Source organism: Budorcas taxicolor, chromosome 13 (assembly GCF_023091745.1).
Source record: "Budorcas taxicolor isolate Tak-1 chromosome 13, Takin1.1, whole genome shotgun sequence".
NCBI lineage: Eukaryota > Metazoa > Chordata > Mammalia > Artiodactyla > Bovidae > Budorcas > Budorcas taxicolor.
In genome coordinates, this window is record NC_068922.1 from 62,475,544 (window position 1) to 62,497,240 (window position 21,697).

The window sequence follows — 21,697 nt, forward strand, 5'->3', positions numbered from 1 at the left end:
AGAAGAGGGAAATGTTCCATGCAGAGAAGCCAGCATGTGCAAAGGACCTCTAGAAAAGAGAGCTGACCTGGAGTCAACAGTGACTTTTCAAATAGTAGCTCCTTTATTCACTGGTTGTTTATCTCTGGGCACGTTTCTCTAGCTTTTTGACCTGGGTTGCCCATCTGTAAGACAGGAGTAAACCTCATTATCTTCAAGGACTGCTGAGTGTCAGAGTCCTAGGTGCTCTTCCACGATGCCATTTCCCTGCGGGTAATTCTCACTCCTATTCTTCCCATGACTGTCCAGGTGTCAGGACAAGATGTTTCAGCTTTGGATTCTTGTTCTCTTGTGAGGCCTGCTCGCTGGGACCTCAGAGTCTCTTCTTGACAGTCTTGGCAAGGATGTTCTGAGGAAGCTGAAATCTGGTCTTGAGAAAGGACTTGACAACCTTGACAGTACACTTGTAAGTGAGTCCACAACAGGGATGATCAGTGGCACCTAGGAGCTTATTCCTAAATACTAAGCCTGTATTACCAAAGGCCGCCAGCAGGGGCAGCTCCTTATGGGTGGCTTACTGAGAGAGGTGACCAACGGGTTCCTGGTTTATTTGTTTATTATTTTTCTAGAAACAGGGAATACTAAGGTGAATATCACTTTATATCTTCTATCACGGTAAACTTTGCTAATATATTCACAGGGTAAAATCCTCAAAGTGACATTTCAAAAGGTCAAAAGGCTTGCATATTTTAATTTACCGCACATATGGACAAATAATCCTGTATATTAATAGTTTCTCCAATCATTTGTGAGAGTATCTTTTTTCTACTCTCTTGACAGCACTTGTTTGGACAACTGAAATTTTTTCCAGTCTCACAGATGAAAGGTTATAATTCATCACAGCATTTCCATAATTATGAAAGCATTCACTCATTTTTTTCATATTTATTAGGCATTTATGTATGTAAGTTAAATATTTAATTTATATTGGTAGCATATTCTTCTGTTGGGTCATCCAATTTACTTAGCAACTTGTATTAACCAACTGGAAAAGAATTTCTACCTAACCTAGGTAGCTTTAAAGTTACCTACCTTGATCACAATAAACTGTGGAAAATTCTGAAAGAGATGGGAATACCAGACCACCTGACCTGCCTCCTGAGAAATCTATATGCAGCTCAGGAAGCAACATTTAGAACTGGACATGGAACAACAGACTGGTTCCAAATAGGAACAGGAGTACGTCAAGGCTGTGTATTGTCACCCTGCTTATTCAACTTCTATGCAGAGTACATCATGAGAAACTCTGGGCTGGAGGAAGCACAAGTTGGAATCAAGATTGCTGGGAGAAATATCAATAACCTCAGATATGCAGCTGACACCACCCTTATGGCAGAATGTGAAGAGGAACTAAAAAGCCTCTTTTGCTGTCTCACATACAGGGTTATCATTACCATCTTTCTAAATTCCATATATATGCGTTAGTATACTGTATTGGTGTTTTTCTTTCTGGCTTACTTCACTCTGTATAATAGGCTCCAGTTTCATCCACCTCATTAGAACTGATTCAAATATATTCTATTTAATGGCTGAGTAATACTCCATTGTGTATTCATGTTGATGTATGGCAAAACCAGTACAACACTGTAAAGTAATTTACCTCCAATTAAAATAAATAAATTTATATTAAAAAAATTAAAAATAGATTAAAAGCCTCTGGAAGAAAGTGAAAGAGGAGAGTGAAAAAGTTGGTTTTAAGCTCAACATTCAGAAAACAAAGATCATGGCATCTGGTCCCATCACTTCATGGGAAATAGATGGGGAAACAGTGGAAACAGTGTCAGACTTTATTTTTTTGGACTCCAAAGTCATTGCAGATGGTGACTGCAGCCATGAAATTAAAAGACGCTTACTCCTTGGAAGGAAAATTATGACCAAACTAGATAGCGTATTGAAAAGCAGAGACATTACTTTGCCAACAAAGGTCCATCTAGTCCTGGCTATGGTTTTTCCAGTGATCATGTATGGATGTGAGAGATGGACTGTGAAGAAGGCTGAGCGCCGAAGAATTGATGCTTTTGAACTGTGGTGTTGGAGAAGACTCTTGAGAGTCCCTTGGACTGCAAGGAGACCCAACCAGTCCATTCTAAAGATCAGCCCTGGGTGCTCTTTGGAAGGAATGATGCTAAAGCTGAAATTCCAATAATTTGGCCACCTCATGCGATGAGTTGACTTATTGGAAAAGACTCAGATGCTGGGAGGGATTAGGGGCAGGAGGAGAAGGGGACGACAGAGGATGAGATGGCTGGATGGCATCACCGACTCGATGGATGCCAGGAGCCACCACGGGAGATCTCACCCATGACAAGGTCATGTGGAAGAGAACTGTTAAGCAAGGCTTCAGAACTCAACGGGCTCCCTAGGCTTTCTCGAGCATCTACACCAAAACCAAAATCTCTCTGTTTTACTATTTCATGACTTTCACCAACTCCTCTGACATTAACAGGGGGCTAACCCTGACCACCTTTCTCTGTAAAAAATTAACTTAGGGCTACATGAAAAAAATATTTCCAATCAAAACCCCTCTGTTAGCATTTTAGCTTGCTTGGCAGATATATCCAGACTCTTACAGCTACACATGTGATTATTTACAGCCTCCCAACTGTGAAAAACACAAAAAGCCTAAGACATAGAGCCTTTCAAAGAGTTAAAAGTTATTAGAGTAGTGCTAATGTAAGATTTCATTATTGGGCCTACGCTTGTTGCTAAGTTCCCATATCTCTTATCCACTGTGCACCTGAGAGTGCATTAGTTAATATAGTTGAAAAGTGAAAAAAAAAAAACAAGTGTAGCCTTAAAATTAACCACATCAGACTTTTGAGCTAATTGGTTCTTTCTTGTAACTCACTGCACCTTTGCTTTGTGAAAATGTAACTCTGTTTAATACATTTTGAGGCTGACATAGATTAAAAATATAATAAAAAACATTTCAAGGAAAAATAAGTTTTCTGGTTAAAAAGCTTTTATCAAAAGAGGGTCATAAAATGTTCACAGGCCTCCAAGGCCAAAAGATAATGTACACAATATTGTTTATAAAAAAGGTTTGCAAAAAAATCCTGGTTTTGATAAAGACAAAACAGATATAATGTTTGGGGTGACTCTGTATGACTTTGCATCTTTTATTTCCCTCTATGTATAAGACAAGGTATGAAAGTACCTTTTAAAAATAAAGCTATGGGGCCTCGCTTAAAAAAGCTTGGTCACCCCGTGTTTTCCTTTTTTCTCTTTTTTTCTCTCTTACTTTCTTTTTCAGGCTGATCCCTTGGAGCATAGAGGCTCCCTGCGTTCACTTATCTGCCCGGGTTTCTAAGACCTGAACGGGAAGACGTTCTGCACCTTCACTCCCTCGGGAGACCGAAAAGACACCTGTGGCCTCCGCAAACAGGGCAAACTTCTTGTCTCAAAGTTTTATTGGCTTTCTATGTAAACCAAAAAATATCAGCCTCTTTCTCTCCTCCATTTTCTTATCTGCAATATTCTTTCCTTATCTCTCTCTAAATCATCCGCCGATGCCGTTTTTCCTTCAGGTTCCCCTGGATCCTGCGGGGGCTAGAACCCGGCAGATGGACATGAGTTTGGGTGAACTCCGGAGCTGGTGATGGACAGGGAAGCCTGGCGTGCTGCAGTGCATGGGGTCGCAAAGAGTCGGACACGACTGAGCAATTGAACTGAACTGAACTAGTCAATCATGTTTCCTTGTCATACTAATTTCTAGAAACACCTTGGTCTTCTTTTCACTTTTTGAAAACATTACTGGGACATTGCTAAATATTCTTGGTAGGAGAAGCTAACTTCTGTAAAGGACTGCCCTTCAAACCTTGCCAGCGCTTAGGCAACGTTCATTGCTGATAAAACAGCAATGCTTCTGAACACAGAAGCAGAGGTGTCTGCATCAAAATCACGTAGTGAGTTAAAAGACCAGATGTAGTTTCCATGGCTGCATCATTATAACTAGGTACTGTCCACTGCAAAGCCACGTTGCACTCCTTTGATACATACTTTTTCTTGCAGCCTTTTCTTATTCTTTGAGCTAGTGCTTGCTTTGTTGTTTCTCATTTGAATTATTTTCTACACATAGTTCCTTAATACTTTTCAAATGTGCCATTCCACATCTGCCATGTCACTTCCTCTATCAAAGCCCTCTTTCCTCTGTCCACTAGGATTCTCTGTTCTTGTTCTCTTCTTTAGTCAACCCTTTTCTAGCCCTTATGCAAAGCTGTCATTCCTAGACTCCTATTTGGCAATCTGTATATTTCCTTTGATTCTAGATTTTCCATTTCTTATTTTATCCTACATTTGTTTTGTTTGTATGAGCAGCTCATTAGTGCTTCACTACTAGAAGCTGATGTGTAATCAATACCTATTGCCTGCTCAGTGGGTTGATTGCTTTGTTGATGAATAATGAGTATGTATTAGCATGAAGGTGGCATGAAAAGAGCAAGATCTCCTAGCTGTGTGACTTTGATCAATTTCTAAAACTTTTGCTCTTTTATTTCCCTATTTGAAAGTGCAGATATTAGTAATACCTACTTTATGCAGTTGTTACAAAGATTAAATGAAATAACATAGGCAAATATTCTCATTTAGTACCTGGTGCATAGGAGCCGCTTCATAAGTCGTGTACCACGTTAAGTGGAGATTGTTTTCGCAGCTATCTTGGAGCAATTGAAGACTGCTGCGGAGGACCCGGAGAAGACTGAGGAAGCTAAGAACTTGTTGGAACAACTCATTTCTGGAATTTTTGAAGTAGTGTACAGGCTTACAGCGTGAGTTGATGCTTCATTTGGAGATTTTTGTTCCCAGAAAAGAGAATACATCTCTTTGGGGACATAAGTTTAATATCAAAGACAAAAAGTGAAAGTGGAAGTCGCTCAGTTCAGTTTAGTCGCTCAGTCATATCCGACTCTTTGCAATCCCATGGACTGCAGCACACCAGAGCTTCCCTGTCCTTCACCAACTCCAGAAACTTGCTCAAACTCATGTCCATCGAGTCAGTGATGCCATCCAACGTTTTCATTCCCTGTCATCACCTTTTCCTCCTGCCTTCAATCTACCAGCCTTCGGGTCTTTTCCACGGAGTCAGTTCTTTGCCTCATGTGGCCAAAGTATTGGAGTTTCAGCTTCAGCATCAGTCCTTCCAATGAATATTTGGGACTGATCTCCTTTAGGTTGGAATGGTTTAATCTTCTTGCAGTCCAAGGAACTCTTAAGAGTCTTCTCCAACACCACAGTACAAAACCATCAATTCTTCAGTGCTCAGCTTTCTTTATAGTCAAACTCTCACACCCATACATGACTACTGGAAAAGCCACAGCTTTGACTAAATGGACCTTTGTCAGCAAAGTAATGTCTCTGCTTTTTAATATGCTGTCTAGGTTGGTCATAGTTTCTCTTCCAAGGTGCAAGTGTCTTTTAATTTCATGGCTGCAGTCACCATCTGCAGTGATTTTGGAGCCAAAAAGTGAAGTCTGTCACTGTTTCCGTGGTTTCCCCTTCTATTTATCATGAAGTGATGGGACCAGTTACCATGAACTTTGTTTTTTGAATGTTGAGTTTTAAGCCAGTTTTTTCACTCTCTTCTTTCATTTTCATCAAGAACGTCTTTAGTTCTTCTTCGCTTTCTGCCATAAGGGCACTCTTATCTGCCTATCTGTAGGTATTGGTATTTCTCCCAGAAATCTTGATTCCAGCTTGTGCTTCTTCCAGCCCAGTGTTTCTCATGATGTACTCTGCATATGAGTTAAATATGCAGGGTGACAATATACAGCCTTGACATACTCCTTTCCCAATTTGGAACCAGGCTGTTTTTCCATGTCTGATTCTATCTGTTTCTTTTCGACCTTCATACAGATTTTTCAGGAGGCAGGTAAGGTGGTCCAGTATTCCCATCTCTTGAAGAATTTCCCACAGTTTGTTGTGATCTACACAGTCAAACTTGCTCAGTCATGTCCAACTCTTTGTAACCCCACTGACTTCGCAGATCATGGAACTCTCCAGGCCAGAATACTGGAGTGTATTGCCATTCTGTTCTCCAGAGGATCTTCCTAACACAGGGACTGAACCCAGATCTCCCACATTGCAGGCGGATTCTTTACGAGCTCAGCCACCAGGGAAGCCCATAGTTGGTTGAGTCACTCATGTAGACAAAGGGTTGCTCTTTTAGAGTGCCGTGCTGTTCTGTGCTTAGTCGCTCGTCCTGTCAACTTTTTGCAACCCCATAGCCTGTAGCCTGCCAGCCTTCTGTCTATGGGGATTCTCCAGGCAAGAGTACTGGAAGGGTTGCCATGCCCTCCTCCAGGGGATCTTCCCAACCCAGGGGTTGAACCCAGGTCTCCCACATTCCAGGCAGATTCTCTACCAAGTGAGCCATCAGGGAAGATAAATAAACCTTGTGTGTTCTTACAGAGCAGTAGTGATCTGAGGCCAACTCCACTAGAGGTTAAAAAATTAGAGGGCTGTAGGGGCTGTCCAGGTATCTCATGGGTTTAGACTTTCTCTTCTGTGATATCAGGGTCAGGATGAAGGTTCTCTTTACCCTTACCTCTACCTGTTTGCTGGTGCCTAAATTCCCCTTCCCCAAGAATAAGACTTTTCTTCTCTGAATATAACTGAGTATAAAAGTCTGAGTGGTTTCAGGAGAGGGGAAACTAGAATTCACACCATGTAGGTTGCCCACACATGAAGTCTGGGAATCAAGCAGTCCCGGGTTCTAATTCTAGGCCTGCATAAAAAGAAATGAAATAATGCTGTTGGCAGAAATAACCAAATGGATATAGAGATAATCATACTACATGAGGTAGGTCAGAGAGAGAGACACAAATATCATAGATACCACTAATACATAGAATCTAAAATATGATATGAAAGAACTTATACAAAAAGACTCATGTACATAAAACTTAAAAAAAAAAAAAAAACTCACAGTTACCAAAAGGGAAACACTGCAGAGGCTAAATTAGGAGTTTGCGTTAATATATACACAGTACTATATATACAATAGACAACCAACAAGGACCTACTATATAGCACAGGAAGCTATACTCAATATTTTGTAATACCTTACAAGGGAAAAAAATCTGAAATAAAAATACATCTATATCTATATCTATCTATATCTGAATCACTTTGCTGTACACCTGAACCTAATGAAAAGTGAAAATGTTAGTCACTCAGTTGTGTCGGACTCTTTGTGACCCCACAGACTGTAGACCACCAGGCTCCTCCGTCCATGAAATCTCTAGGCAAGAATACTGGAGTGGGTTGCCATTTCCTTCTCCAGGGATCTTCCCAAACCAGGGATCAAGCCCAGGTCTCCCACATGGCAGGCAGATTCTTTATCCCCTGAGCCACCGTGGAAGCCCCACACGTGAACACAGCATAACACTGTAAAGCACCTGTGTATCAGTTTAATAGAAAAGAACAAATTCTGACTCTGACACATGTTCACCCTTGGCATCTTGAGGGAAATCACAGCTGTCTGATCCTCAGTTTGCTGTGGCATCCAGGGGAGAGAATCCAATCCCTGAGCAGGACTTGCATGAGACCAAAGGCAAGGTCTATGAGGCTCAAATGCTCAGCACGATGCTGCCATAGACAAAAGCCCAGCAGTGGCTGTCAAGAGGAATGACAAGGGTGAATTGTGGTTTTTGCACAGGGTGAATATCAGTAACCTGCACATCCTGGATACCACATTTGAAGAGACTTCTGATGGCAAAGGTGCAATAGTGAAAATCCCCATCACTGCTAAAGTCAATGTGAACCTGTGAGTATGTCTTGGAATTTGATGTTTGGGAGATGCAGTGCAGTATGGCCGATAGATATCCAACTGAAATCAGACAGTTTTTCACCCTGCTACCTTAGTCTCTCAATCAGTAAAATAAGGAGGTCCTTGCAAGTCTAGACTCCAAACCTTTAAAATGTTCTGAGAAACTTTCCCTATAACCAAATGTCTTTTTTTAAAAATCCCCCCATGAAATATATTTCCAAAATCTTAACACTTCTCTAATTCTAAAACTTGAGAATTGAGAAGACATGATCACTTGTAACTCTTTGGCCAAGTTTACCCCAGCATCATTTTGTCTCTCAAGATTCTTTTTTAATGGCAGTGACCAGTATGGGCCATATAGCAGTGTACAGTATGTAATGAAGAGTGTGTAAAAATTATATGGAAAATATAATTTCTGGGTCTTTTAATTACTTTGAAGATACAGAGAGATAGGAAATGAAGACGTGTAGGAGTCTTTAGAAACTAAAGTGCACTATGACTTCATCATTTGTTAGTTATGCGATCCTGAGATAGTTACTTACCTTCTCTATACCACATGTTTCCTCATTCTGAAAACAGAGATAATGATAGTACTTTTTTCAAATGGTATTGACATAGAGATTAACTGGATTAATCCAGGTAAAATACCATTCTGGAAATACATAACATAGTATTCTCTTAGGAAATGTTAACTCTTACTTTTGTTTTAATCATTGGAGTGACACTCTATAGAAATGTCACAAATGCCAGATCCTTGAGGCCAGGAGAAGAAATTCCTAATGTAAGAATGTAAATTCCATAAAGAAAACAGATAGTATTGATATTGTCCATTTGTTGTTCAGCCACTAAGTCCTATCCAACTCTTTGTGACCCCCATGGACCGCAGCACACTAGGCCTGTCCTTGTCAATAGACACCCCATATAATGTCCACACAAGAGAGAGACTAACGTGGGCAATGTGAAGAGACTTCTCCACCTCTGTTCACTGTGAACCTATTTCCCTGCAAGCCTGTGTTGCGGGAGATTGTCGAATTGGCCCTCAGCTTGGTCCTCCAGTTTAGTGTCAGCGTTGAAACTGATGACACCGGTGACTGCAAGGTGGTCGTGGAAGAATGCGGGAACGACCAACAGAGCACCACTCTCAGAGTGCTGGGCAGGCCAGGCGCACACATCTCCACAGAGTGGGGATGACAGAGGGGTTGGGACTCATAATTTCAGCCCTATGCCTTACCTGGGAGGAGCAGAGTATGAAAAAAAGAGGTTAGATTTTGGAATCAAGTTAGCTTTGCCACTAACTTGTGGTTTTGTAATCAATTTAGCCTCTAGATGCTTCAGTTTCCACATCTGTAAAAAAAAGATGGCAAGAACACCTAACTCATAGGCTGCTGTGTTAGCCAAATGAGAAAATGGAAGTGTTTACCATATACCTGGCAGGTACTAAGCTCTCAGTAATAATGATATCTATGCTGAATTTCGTCTCTTTGTTCTTCCCCTTACTGAGACAGGAGTGTTGATCTCTCCAACCATGACTGTGAATTGCTGTATTTCACCTTTCAGCTTTATCTGTTTTAGCTTCATGGTTTTTGAAGTTCTATTGTTAGAGGCATGCACATTTAGCATTGTTATGTCTACTTGAGGAACTGACCAGTCTCATATTACATAGTGTCCCTCAATAATAATAATAATAATAATCCACTGTGTTTACCTTCCTGCCTCTTGTTAGCAGAGGGCAAGAGGAATAGTAAATGCCTACTATGGGCTCTAATTTCAGATTGTCCCTAAATCATCCTCCTCCCCCTGGAAAATTCCCAAAAAATGACATCTTGAAAACCGAGTCCTCACCATTTAAATCACTGATCTCCAGTAGCCCACCAAATCTACATCTTAAACTGTGTGCTTGAAAAAAGATGTTCAGTCCCAGGAAGAGGGTGGAAGGAGAAGGGCTGATCCTGGTGCTGGCTGGGAGAGAATTAGTCTGGAAGCTGAAGGCTGGGGCAGGGTGGCCTTGGAAAGGAACAAGGTTGAGTCATGCAGAGGTCAGTTCATCCTCCCCAACAGGATATCTGGTCACAGCTTTGTCTAAAGACCCCCAAAACAAAAGATAGGATAGGTCTGCAGCCTACTGGCACATGGAAAGGCTGAGATGTAAGTCCAAATGCCTGAGCCCTACTGGACACTGCATAGCCTGTAGCGCCAGGGAAACCATCCTGCCTTCCAGGTCTCAGTGTCCGTATCTATAAAATGGCATTCCACTCTGCTGTTCCAAACCCTCTGGGGACTTTTCTCTCCACTTGGGTGCAATCTCAGGCCCTCCCGGCGTCATCTAGGCTCTACCTGGTCTGGATCCACACCCTGCCCACTCTGCCCAAGACCCACTAGTTTTTGCTCTGAGCCTCAGACAAGCTCCTTCCACTCAAGATCTGTATACAGGCTGCTCAGGCACCTAGGACACCTTTCCTGCATCGCATTTCCATGTTTGTCTCTTCATTTAGGGTCTAAAACAAGCTTCCTCTTCTTCTCTCTCATAAGACTCTACTCTTGCCCTTCTCAATACTTCTCACAAGTTGTCATTAAATATTCAATCGTATGTTTACTTCATGTGTTCCTTCAGCCAAAAATGTGTGGAGCAGGCAGGCACCATCCTGAGCTCAAGAGAAAGTACTGGTGACTGCCGGCAAGGTGCTTGTTCTCATGGAGCTTAGTCTCTGGAGGGAGCGACAGACAGGGGAGCATTCAATCCAGCAGTAAAGAACCCACATAGAATATGTTCGATTGCCATCATTCCTGGGCAGAACAGCACACCAAACAGGGTGCTATGACAGACAGCCCTCCCTTAGGCAAGCAGTCACAGGAGCTGCCCTGAGGAGGTGACTGTTACGCCGAGAACTGAAGGTGGGAAGGAGTCAGCCTTAGGAATACGTGATAATACTGGGTTGGCCAAAAAGTCTTTTGGGTTTTTCCATAAGCTCTTGCAGAAAACTCCAAATGAAACTTTTATCCAACCCAGTGTTCAGGTACCACATTAGGAGTTGCTTGTGCTTTGTTCATCTATATGTCACCAGTCAGTCTTGCTTTTGAGCACATAGTTGGTGCTCTCTAAATATGTATTAATGAATGAACGGATGACTAGATGCAGGGATGGATGAAAGAATGGATAGATGGGTGGGGAGAAGAATGGATGGATGGATGGATGGATGGTTGGATGGAAGAATAGAGGATGCATAGAAGAATGGATGGATGGATCAATGAGGTTTCAGGGTTGTGATGAGACTATCATGACCTATTTGGGTGTGCTGCTGGCCAACCATAGCATTCTAAGTGATGAGCCCCCTGGGGAGAGAGGCCCAAGTCACCTGGCTTCAAGGTGCTCCACCATCTCCTGCCCTCTTCCCACTGCTTTCCCTTGGGTGCTCTGCCAACTTCACTGACATTTATCAGTTTTGTCTCTTCTCCAGGAGCACTGGACTGCTCAGCAAGGTTGTGGACTTTGCAGTCAATCTCGTGAATGAGGTGTTGTCCCTGGTAACACACTACGAGGTGAGTCCCCCACCCCTGGGGTGCAGAGCCAGGCCTGGAAGGGGCACTTATGACTTCCCTGGCTGGACTGTACCCTCTGGGCACCTTCCTTTCTGAGGGGCCAATTTCCTTGGGGCAATCAGTTGCTACCTGCCCCCCTTCACTCAGCCTGGCCTGGGGAGGAGGTGACCAGGGGCCTGACATGAGCTGAAATCACCTGGTCCCACACTTGAACCATTTGCCATACACATGGACTGCCAGTAGGCCTTTTGGATAATACTTTTCTTCATTCAACATAATTTTAATTCATTAAAAAAAATCTACATACCATAGTTCAGATTCATGTGCATCATATGAAAAAAACATATATACCATGTGCCTGAAATTCCAAAGATTCTATATTAGTCAACTCTGGTAGGGGGCTGGGACTCTGGCTTTATTTTTAAAAAAGTCCTCCATGTTGTTCTATGTTTTACTGAACTTGAGTCATGCTCATCATGTGGTCCTCAGACCAGCAGCACTGACCTCCCATGGACATTCTTTAGAAATGGAGACTCAGATCATACCCCAGAACTGCTGTTCAGTAATTTGCATTTTAACAACTTCCTCAGGGAATTGTAGGCACACAAAAGTGTGAAAAACACAAAACCATTTCTCTATCATTCCCAGAACCTCATTTAACTCTATAAATTTTCAGAGTACAGAGATTAAGATGTCTAAGGGCATAGTGTTCTGAATGTTAGAAGTCTAGGTTCTTCAAGGTTCTAGGATTCTAATGTTCAAAGTTTTAGGATGCTAGTGTTCTCTGGTGCTCAGATTTGGACCTTCTTGGTTTCCAGTATTCCAGAACCTTAAGGGTCAGAAGTTCTGAGGGCCCCTGTACTGAGCATCTCTGTGGGCAGTGGGCAGGGTGCTCACAGCAGATAATAACCAGTTCTCTTTCTTCTCCCATCTCTCCTCTCTCTCCTCACCTCCAAACCTCTTTCTTTCCATCCCTCCTGCATTTTTCTCTGTCTCCCTCTCTCTCTCTCTCTCTTTCCCTGGCTCATTGTGACCTTCACTGTGCCCACTAGTCTGCAGTTGCCTTGAAAGTCTGGATGTGGATTATGTTTAAAACTGCATCTGTAAGTCACAGCTTGGGGAAATGGTGAGGGGGCATCCTATGCATCCTTATAGGGGAAGGCACGCTGCTCTATGCCTGACTCACTGGCAGGTCTGGTCAGGGGACCCCGGAGAAGCTGCAGACCCTTCATTGTGAGCAAGTCAGGAAAGTGTGGCTGGAGGCATCCCATGGACTGGTGGCCTCTGTGGGCTTCTGAGGGCCTCTGAGAGCTTCTACTGTCCCCCTTTGTCACACTGGCAGAACCTGTTGCCCAGAATGATGTGACAAACAGGACAGGCCAGATATGGGTTCGAATCCTGGATGTTCTCTTAGCAACTGTTGGGTGAGGGTCAAATGGTCCACCTCTCTGAGCTTCAGGTTTCTCCCAAGTGAAAGGAGATCATAAATGCTGCCAAGCTGATGAGTGGATTTAAAGAAAAGCAGAAAGAGCTTAATATCCAGTAGGCATTGTTCATCAACACCGCCCCTTATCTGTCATTTTTTATGAGGAGTGTGGCTTTACCTCCACACCCCAGAAGCTCTTCTTGACCTGGGTCTCTGGCAAGGCTGGGGTTGCTGGGGGGCAACAGAAATGAGGTAACTGTGTCAGGGTCATGGAGGCAGGTCTTCTAGAAAATAGCCACAGACCCAGTTCATTGGGCCATCACTCTGTCCTTCTTATATAATATCTCACTGGATCCTTGCAATGACCCTGTGGGGATGAGTAATGTCCTCATACCCATTTTACAGATGAAGTAACTGAGGCTCAGAGAGATGGAGTGACATGCAAGAGGTCCCATGGCTGTCAAGTCTGACCCACTGGATGGTTTCTGCCTTTAGTGTCCGATTTCTATTCAGCTTCCAGTGCTACAACCTGAGAACTGCTACTGATTTGTTCTTTCAGGTGAACTGTATGAAATCCCAGAGATAAAGTAAAGAGCACAGATGAGGAAAACCTCTGTGATGCCTGCCTGCTGGTGAGAGCTGGGCTCTGGGCCCCAGGCTAAGGGAGGATAAACATCCCACCCCTCTCCACCCACCACACACATAGACATACACACAGGGATCTGTGGAGAAGCAGAAGCTAAGTTAGACTTCTCTTCTTTCTCTAGTAGCAGGCTGAGCCCTGATCTCAGTTACAGATCGAGTTCTGACCCTTAATCCCACACTCAGACTGGACTTCATTCTTCCCCCTGACTGAGCCCAGAACCCAGTCTGCCAGGGTCCAGCCCCCACAGGATCCAGGGGAACCTTCAGGAGAAATTTTGTCCACGAATGATTTAGAGAGAGATAAAGAAAGAATGTTGCAGATAAGAAAATAGAGGAGAGAAAGAGGCTGATATTCCTTGGTTTACACAGAAAGCCAAAAAAGTCCCAAAACAAGGGACTTGCTCTGTTCACGTAGGCTGCAGGTGCCCTCCTGGTCTCCAGAGGGAGTGAAGACGCAGAGCGCCTTCCTGTTCAGGTCTTAGAAGCCCAGGCAGGAAAGTGAACGCGGAGAGCCTCTATCCTCCAAGGGATCAGCCTGAAAAAGAGAGTAAGAGAGAGAAAGAAAGAAAGAAAGACACGGGGAGACCAAGCTTCTTCGGTGAACGAGGCCCGTAACTTTATTTTCAAAAGGGACTTTTAACTTTGACTTGTACATAGAGGGAAATGAAAGATGCAAGGTCATGCAGAATCAGCCCAAACACTCCAGCAGTTTTGCCCTTATCGAAACCAGGATTTTTTCCTGCATACGTTTCCCATAAACAATGTTGTGTATATTATCTTCTGGCCTTGGAGGCCTGTGAACATTTTGTGACCCTCTTTTGATAAAGGCTGCTCAACCAGAAAACTTATTTTCCCTTGAAATGTTTTTTCTTTATATTTCTAATCTACGTCAGCCTCAGAAAGTATTAAACAGCGTTACATTTCTCACGGAGCAAAGGTGCAGTGAGTTACAACAAAGAAAGAACCAATTAGCTCAAAGGTCTGATGTGGTTAATTCCAAGGTTACTGCTTGTTTTTCTTAAATTCCAACTATGTTAACTAATGCACTCCCAGGTGCACAACGGATAAGGGATATGGGAACTTGGCAGCAAGCACTGGCTCAACAGTGAAATCCTACATTAGCACTACTCTAATAGTTTTTAACTCTTCAAAAGGCTCTATATTTTCAGAATATTTTAGGCTTTCCATGCCTCTCACAGTTGGGAGCCTGTGAACAATCACAAGCATAGCTGCAAGAGTCTGGATAAACCTGCCAAGAAAGCTAGAATGCTAATAGGGGGGTTTAAATTTAAATATTCCTTTCATGCCCAAGAGACTTATTAGCTAGAGCCCTAGGTTGATTTTCTCCAGAGAAAGGTGGTCAGGGATAGCCCCCGTTAATGTCAGAAGAGTTGGTAAAAGGCACAAAACAGTAAGACAGATTCTGGTTTTGGGGTAGATGCTCGAGCAGATCTACAGGGTCTCTAGAGTCCTGAAGCCTTGCTTATCAGGTCTCCTTTGCATGACCTAGCCATGGGTGGGATCTCCTGTGCTGGCTCCCAGCACCAGTCAAACATAGCTTTCACTCCAGTTGTTGACTGAGCCCTGACTGAGCCTCTATCCACTGGCCATGGATAGAGCATTGGCCTGTGTCTGTCTGATCCCTGATCCTGATCATACGCTGAGCTCTGAACCCAGGCTCCTCTGAGCCTTGCTCAGTCTTTTCACATCAGCCATTTTGCTAAGGTGAGGGGGTGGGAGGGTGAGGGGATGAGGAGGGCTCAGTGCCAGGTGCCAGAGAAAGACCCCAAACCACAGGTGCCAGTCCCTCCCCAAGCCTCAGAGCTTGCAGGGTTTGGGGGAAAGTACCCCTGCAGCCATTTCTGCTGAATGCAGGAGCGGATAAGGGCCCTGGGGTGCCCACGCCTCACACTGGGGTCTCCTTCCAGATTGGTTCCCAGGACGTGACTGAACCTCTGTACCATCTCCCTCTGGATGGTCGATGCTGCCACCATCCCCCAGGAGTGACAACTGAGCCCAGTCCAAGGACACCTCTCCAATACTTGTGCTCAAAGTCAGAACTTCCTGTGCTCGTCACCCTCTAACCCCAGCAATAAAACGCCATTTCTGCACCTCCTGTGTGGCCCGTTGGATTTCTTCCACTGGGATTTTAGGGAAGATAAGATATAGGCAATCAGGGCAGCAGGAACCTGGATGCGTAGCTGGAAGGAAATTTGGGGATTATGCAGCCCCACTTCCGTGTCTTAGAAATAGGAACACTGAGGCCCAGGATGGGCAAGAAGGTGACCTGAGGTCACGTGGAGACAGCCTCACTTCTCTTCTGCTAACACCACCGCCATGTTGGAGGGCTGTCTTCACCAGCACACTTGACCTCATGACCTATTCATAGGACCCTTCTGCAGGAGACACCAATCTTGTCCCCATTGATGAGGAAACTGAGGCTCATAAGGACAAGTGACATATTGAGGTTACAGGGTAACCACTGGCAGGACCAGGTTTTAAACCCATGAGTTTGGGATCCGTTGCTCAGAGAGGAGATGTCCCATCTCCCAGTACTCAGCCACCTCTCCCTAGCCCCCAGCAGGTCCCACTGTCCTGGCCTTGAACTCTCCCACACAGGACTGATAAGGATTCTCTCATGGCCCTTCTCAACATGCAAGTCCTCAGTTTCCCCTTTGCCCTGGAGTCTGGAGCACAGAGCCCTTTACCCACAGCCATGTCATCTCTGCAGAGGACAGACCCAGGCTATCACCTTAGGGTCCTCAAGCCTCTCCTATCCAGGAGGCCATCTGACTTTCCTGCAAAGAGGGCCAGGGAACATGAGCCATCTCAGTTCTTGTGCATTTCTGTGAGGGAAGACCACTGTTGTCCTCATGGGAGACTCAGGTTAAGAGAGGCCAGGGTCACACACAGGCCTGAACCAGCACTGCTTCACTCAAGGGCCTTCTGTCTGAAGGATGCCCCACAAGGTCAAGTCACCACAGGGGGCCCTTGAGCCCCTGGGGCAACTGGAAGGCCTTGGACCAACTCTCCTAAGAGATCTCAGTTCATGCCATGCTGGGGCTCCTGACACACGTGAGGTGAAAGGTTGAACAGAGAAGAGCATGACCTGGCCTCTGCTATTACGAGCTGTGTGATCTCAGCCAACTCACTTAACCTCTCAGAATCAGCCCTCTCACCTGCCCAATGGAGTTAACAGTAAAACCTCCCTCATTGTGTTGAATTGAGACTTAAATGAGTCAATGAGTGGAAAATGCTTTACCAGAGTCTGACACTGGTGAGCACAAGATGAATGTCAGCTTCTACACCCTGGAATTACTATTAAACGGTGTTGAGAAATTCTATATTAAATCTTTATATACTATATCTCACTCAATTCTGATCTCCACTGAGTGATGCAGTGAATGGTTTGGAGTAGGTGTGGCAACTGAGTCTCAGAGAGGTGAAGTGACTTCTCCAGGACCACACAGCTGATCAGAAGCAAAGCTGGATTGCATCTGAAGTCACAGCTGGTACTTCCTCTGTTGGCCATAGCAAAGAGATGAGAGCTTTCTTCTGCATCTTATTTTGTGACAATCCCAACCCCCACAACAGTACACAAGGAGGTCTCACAATTCAGGACTTTTGCTGAGCAGTAGCCCACTTGGGTCAGAGCTGAGCCTTTGTCCAGGCTGTTCCATCCACCTGGTCATCATTCCTTCTCTCCCTCCAGCTTCTCAATCCTCCTCAGCCCTATGACTCTGCTCAGGACCTGTCTCCTGGTAGGCAGGGGCCACTCCTCAATGTTTCCCGAACTAAGAGACCATGTTTTCCAGCTGGTAAGTCTACCCAAGCTACCTTGTCACCATTGTCCCATACAGACAGAGGGTGCAGGAAGTGTCAGCTCTCATTAAAAAAGTTTACACTTTTTCAGTCATCTTTTCCCCATTTCGGGGGAAGAAAAAATTGACATTCATTCCTGTATAAGTTGAATCCAATGGCTTGATTTCTGTGTACCATGAGGTGATTATGACAATAGGTTCAGCTAACATGCAAGTTCTCATATAGATACAATAAAAAGAAAGAAAAAAGAACAACAGTTTTTCCTTGTGATGAGAACTCTTAGAATTCTCTCTCTTAACAAAGTTTCTATATATCATACATCACCATTAGCTATAGTCATCATGTTGTACATTATATCCCTAGTATTAAAATGTGAGGAAGAGTAGCAATAAATGCCTACATAAAGAAGCAAGAAAAATCCAAATAAACAACCTTTCTCTATACATTAAGGGATTAGAAAAGAAGAATAACTAAGCCCTAAGTTACCACTGAAAGAGTACAATAAATATTACAGCAGGAGTAAATTAAATACAAAGAGAAAAATAATTCAAAATATTAAACAAACTAATATTGGTCCTTTGAAAATGTAAAAGAAACAAAAAACCGTTGGCTAGATCTCATGACTCACAAGGGGGCTTTAGGTCTTCACATGTTGCCTGGATCTGATTTGTCTCAAGATAGTATTTATATACAAATATTTTGGCAAAACTCACTAGAAAAGAAGCTGTACAAAGGAGATGAGACAATGTATTGTTATAGTGCCTTGATCCAAGTGTACCTGAAGTCCTCCTTGCCACAAAAATTCCAGTTGAAGTACATGTCTCCCTTCTTATTTTTTATCTTTATTGTAGCCAGTGGGAGTCAGCTCATGCCATTCAAATCCACAGGAAGTCCTGATAACACATTGGTAGACTCATTTTTCCTCCTCCATTCTAATGCCTACTCGAGGGTCACATAACCACATTGGAAACACAACAGCTATCAAAGCCACAGGAGAGCTTAGAGGTCGTCATCTTCACCTCTTTGCTGGAAAGTCTAGGAAGACTGGCCCAGGCAAATGTCTTGGCACTGCAGGTGCACTTCACCATTGGTGCTCACAACAACATACTTAATAGGTATAGAAAACCTCATTTTCCAGTTGAGGATATTGAGGTTCAGGGAAGGACAGTGACTGGCCTAGGTCTCACAAGGACAGGAACCCAGCCTTTGCATCCGCAGAGAAGGTCAGATGACATTGAGGCCAGCTGATGGGGTAAGATATTCCTTGGACTTGAGTATGTTTATTCCTCAACTACTGCTGTTTGAGTTGGTTGTTACGCCTGGTGCATTGAGCCCTTGTCAACCCGGAACACCTGGTCCAGGAAGCCCAAATGGGTGCCCACTTGGCACCAGCAGAGACCTCTGATTCACCTATATCCATCTCCTCTGGTCCCCCAACTGCATCTCATTTCTGGAATTTTTAAAATAGTGAAACAGGCTTATAGGGTGAGTTGATGCTTCATTTGGAGATATTTGTTCCCAAAAAAAGAGAATACATCTCTTTGGGGACATAAGTTTAATATCAAAGACAAAAAAGTGAAAATGAAAATCACTCAGTTGAGTCTGACTCTGCAACCCCACAGACCATACAGATCATGGAATTCTCCAGGCCAGAATACTGCAGTGCGTAGCCGTTCCCTTCCCCACAGGATCTTCCTAACATGGGGATTGTACCCAGGTCTCCCACATTGCAGGCAGATTCTTTACCAGACGAGCCACCAGGAAAGCCCTAGTTGACTGAGTCACTCATGTAGACAAAGGATTCATCTTAAAGTGCTGTGCTCTGCTGTGCTGAGTTGCTCATTATGTCCGACTTTTTCACACCCATGGCCTGTAGCCTGCCAGCCTCCTCTGTCCATGGGGTTTCTCCAGGCAAGAGTACTGGAGGGGGCTGTCATGCCCTCTTCCAGGAGATCTTCCCAACCCAGGGATGGAGCCCAGGTCCCCCCATTGCAGGCAGGGTCTTTACTGACTGAGCCCCCAGGAAAGATTAATAAATCTTGTGTGTTCTTGCAGAACTGAAGTGGTCTGAGGCCAACTCCACCAGAGCTTGGGAAAATTAGAGGGCTACGGGGGCTGTCCAGGTATCACATGGGTTTAGGCTTTCTCTTCTGTGACATCAGGATCAGGAAGAAGGTTCTCTTCACCTCCACTTCTACCTGTTTGCTGGGGCCTAAAATCCCTTTCCCAAAGCGTAAGAATTTTCTTCTCTAAATATAACTGAGTATAAAACTCTGAATGGCCTCAGGAGAGAGGAAACTAGAATTCACACCATGTAGGTGGCCCACATGTAAAGTCTGGGAATCAAGCACTTCTGGGTTCTAGTTCTGGCTCTGCATGAAAAAGAATGAAATGATAACATTTGCAGCAACAAGTGGATGCATGTAGAGATAATCATACTAAATGAAGTAGGTCAGACAGAGAAAGACAAATATCATAGATAGCACTAATTTATAGAATCTAAAATATGGTATTAAAGAACTTATACCAAAAGACTCATAGACATAAAAAAAAAAAATCATGGTTACCAAAAGGGAAAGCAGTGTGGAGGATAAATTAGGAGTTTGACATAAATATACACACTCAACTATATATACAATAGACAACCAACAAGGACCTACTATATAGCACAGGGAACTATACTCAATATTTTGTAATAACTCATAAGGAAAAGAATCTGAAATAAAAATACCTCTCTCTCTCTTTCTCTCTCTCCATATATATATATATATATATATTTTTACACACACACACATATATATATGTATGTATGTATATGTACGTATCTGAATCACTTTGCTATACACCTGAACCTAATAAAAAGTGTAAGTGTTAGTCACTCATTGACCTGACTCTTTACGACCCCACAGACTGTAGTCCACCAGGCTCCTCTGTCCATGAATTCTCTAGGCAAGAATACTGCAGTGGGTTGCCATTTCTTTCTCCAAGGATCTTCCCAAACCAGGGATCAAACCCAGTCTCCTGCATTGCAAGCAGACTCTTTACCCTCTGAGCCACCATGGTAGCCCCACACCTGAACCTACATAACATTGTCAAGCAACTATAAATCAATTTTAAAAAAATTCTGGTTCTGGCACATATTCACCCTTGGAGTCTTGAGGGAAATCACAGCTATACGATCCTCAGTCTGCCATGCCATGCAATGGAAAGAATCCAATCCCTGAACATCACTCTCATGAGACCAAAACAGTCAAGGTCCATGAGGCTCAAATGCTCAGCACGAGGCTGGCATAGAGAAAAGCCCAGCAATGGCTGTCAAGAGGAATGACAAGGGTGAATTGTGGCTTTTGTACAAGGTGAATATCAGTAACCTCCACATTCTGGGTATCACATTCAAAGCAAATTCTGAAAACAGGGCTAATGTGAGGTTCCCCATCACTTCTGAAGGCATCATGAACCTGTGAGTAGCCTTAGAATCAGGTTTGGGAGGCACAGTGTGGTATGGCCAATAGGTCTCCAACCTGAAATCAGGCACTTTTCTACCCTGCTACCTTAGACTCCCAATCTGTAAAATAAGGAGGACTTTGCAACCCTAGAATCCTCACCTTTAAAACGTTCTAAGAAACATTCCCCATAACCAAGTCTCTCATTTAAAAAACCCTCCATATTTAAAATAATAACACATGTAATTATAAAACTTCAGAAGTGAGAAGACATGAACACTTATTCCAGTATCATTTTTTCTCTCAAGATTCCTTAAAATAGCAGTGACCAGAATGGGCCATATAGCAGTGTACAGTATTTAATGAAAAACATGTGAAAATTATATGGAAAATACAATCTGAGGTATTTTAATTAAATTGAAAATACAAAAAAAGATCCTTTCTCTGTGGTGAGTTACTCTGCAGGCTGGTCAGGCTCAGAGGATTGGCTGCACTTTTTAAATTCCAGTCTCTCTAGTCTTCCTTCAGGAACATCCCCTGGGGGCAGGTGGCATAAGGGGCTAATGATATTGTATAATGAAAATCTGGAAGCACGTATGCTCACCCCAAGTTGAATCAAAGAGCAGCGTTGAAAGTATTAGTCTCAGAGGTGGTCCTAAGATGGCGGAGGAAAAGGATGGGGAGATCACTTCCTCCCCCACAAATTCATCAAAAGAACATTTGAACGCTGAGTAAATTCCACAAAACAAATTCTGAATGCCGGCAGAGGACATCAGGCACATAGAAAAGCATCCCATTGTCTTCAAAAGGAAGTAGGAAAAAAATATAAAAGATAAAAAGAGAGACAAAAGAGGTAGGGATGGAGATCCATCCTGGGAAGGGAGTCTTAAAAGAGAGAAATTTCCAAACACCAGGAAACACTCTCACTGGCAAGTCTGTGGTGAGCCTTGGAACCTCAGAGGGCAACATAACCAGGAGGAAAAATAATTAATTAAAACCCACAGATTACATGCCCAATGG

At 43.6% G+C, this 21,697-nt stretch overlaps 1 pseudogene; it reads left to right on the forward strand.

Moving 5' to 3' along the window:
• Positions 1 to 301: 301 nt before the first annotated feature.
• LOC128058081 (short palate, lung and nasal epithelium carcinoma-associated protein 2A-like) overlaps positions 302 to 21,697 on the forward strand; it is a 32,770-nt pseudogene continuing 11,374 nt past the window's right edge.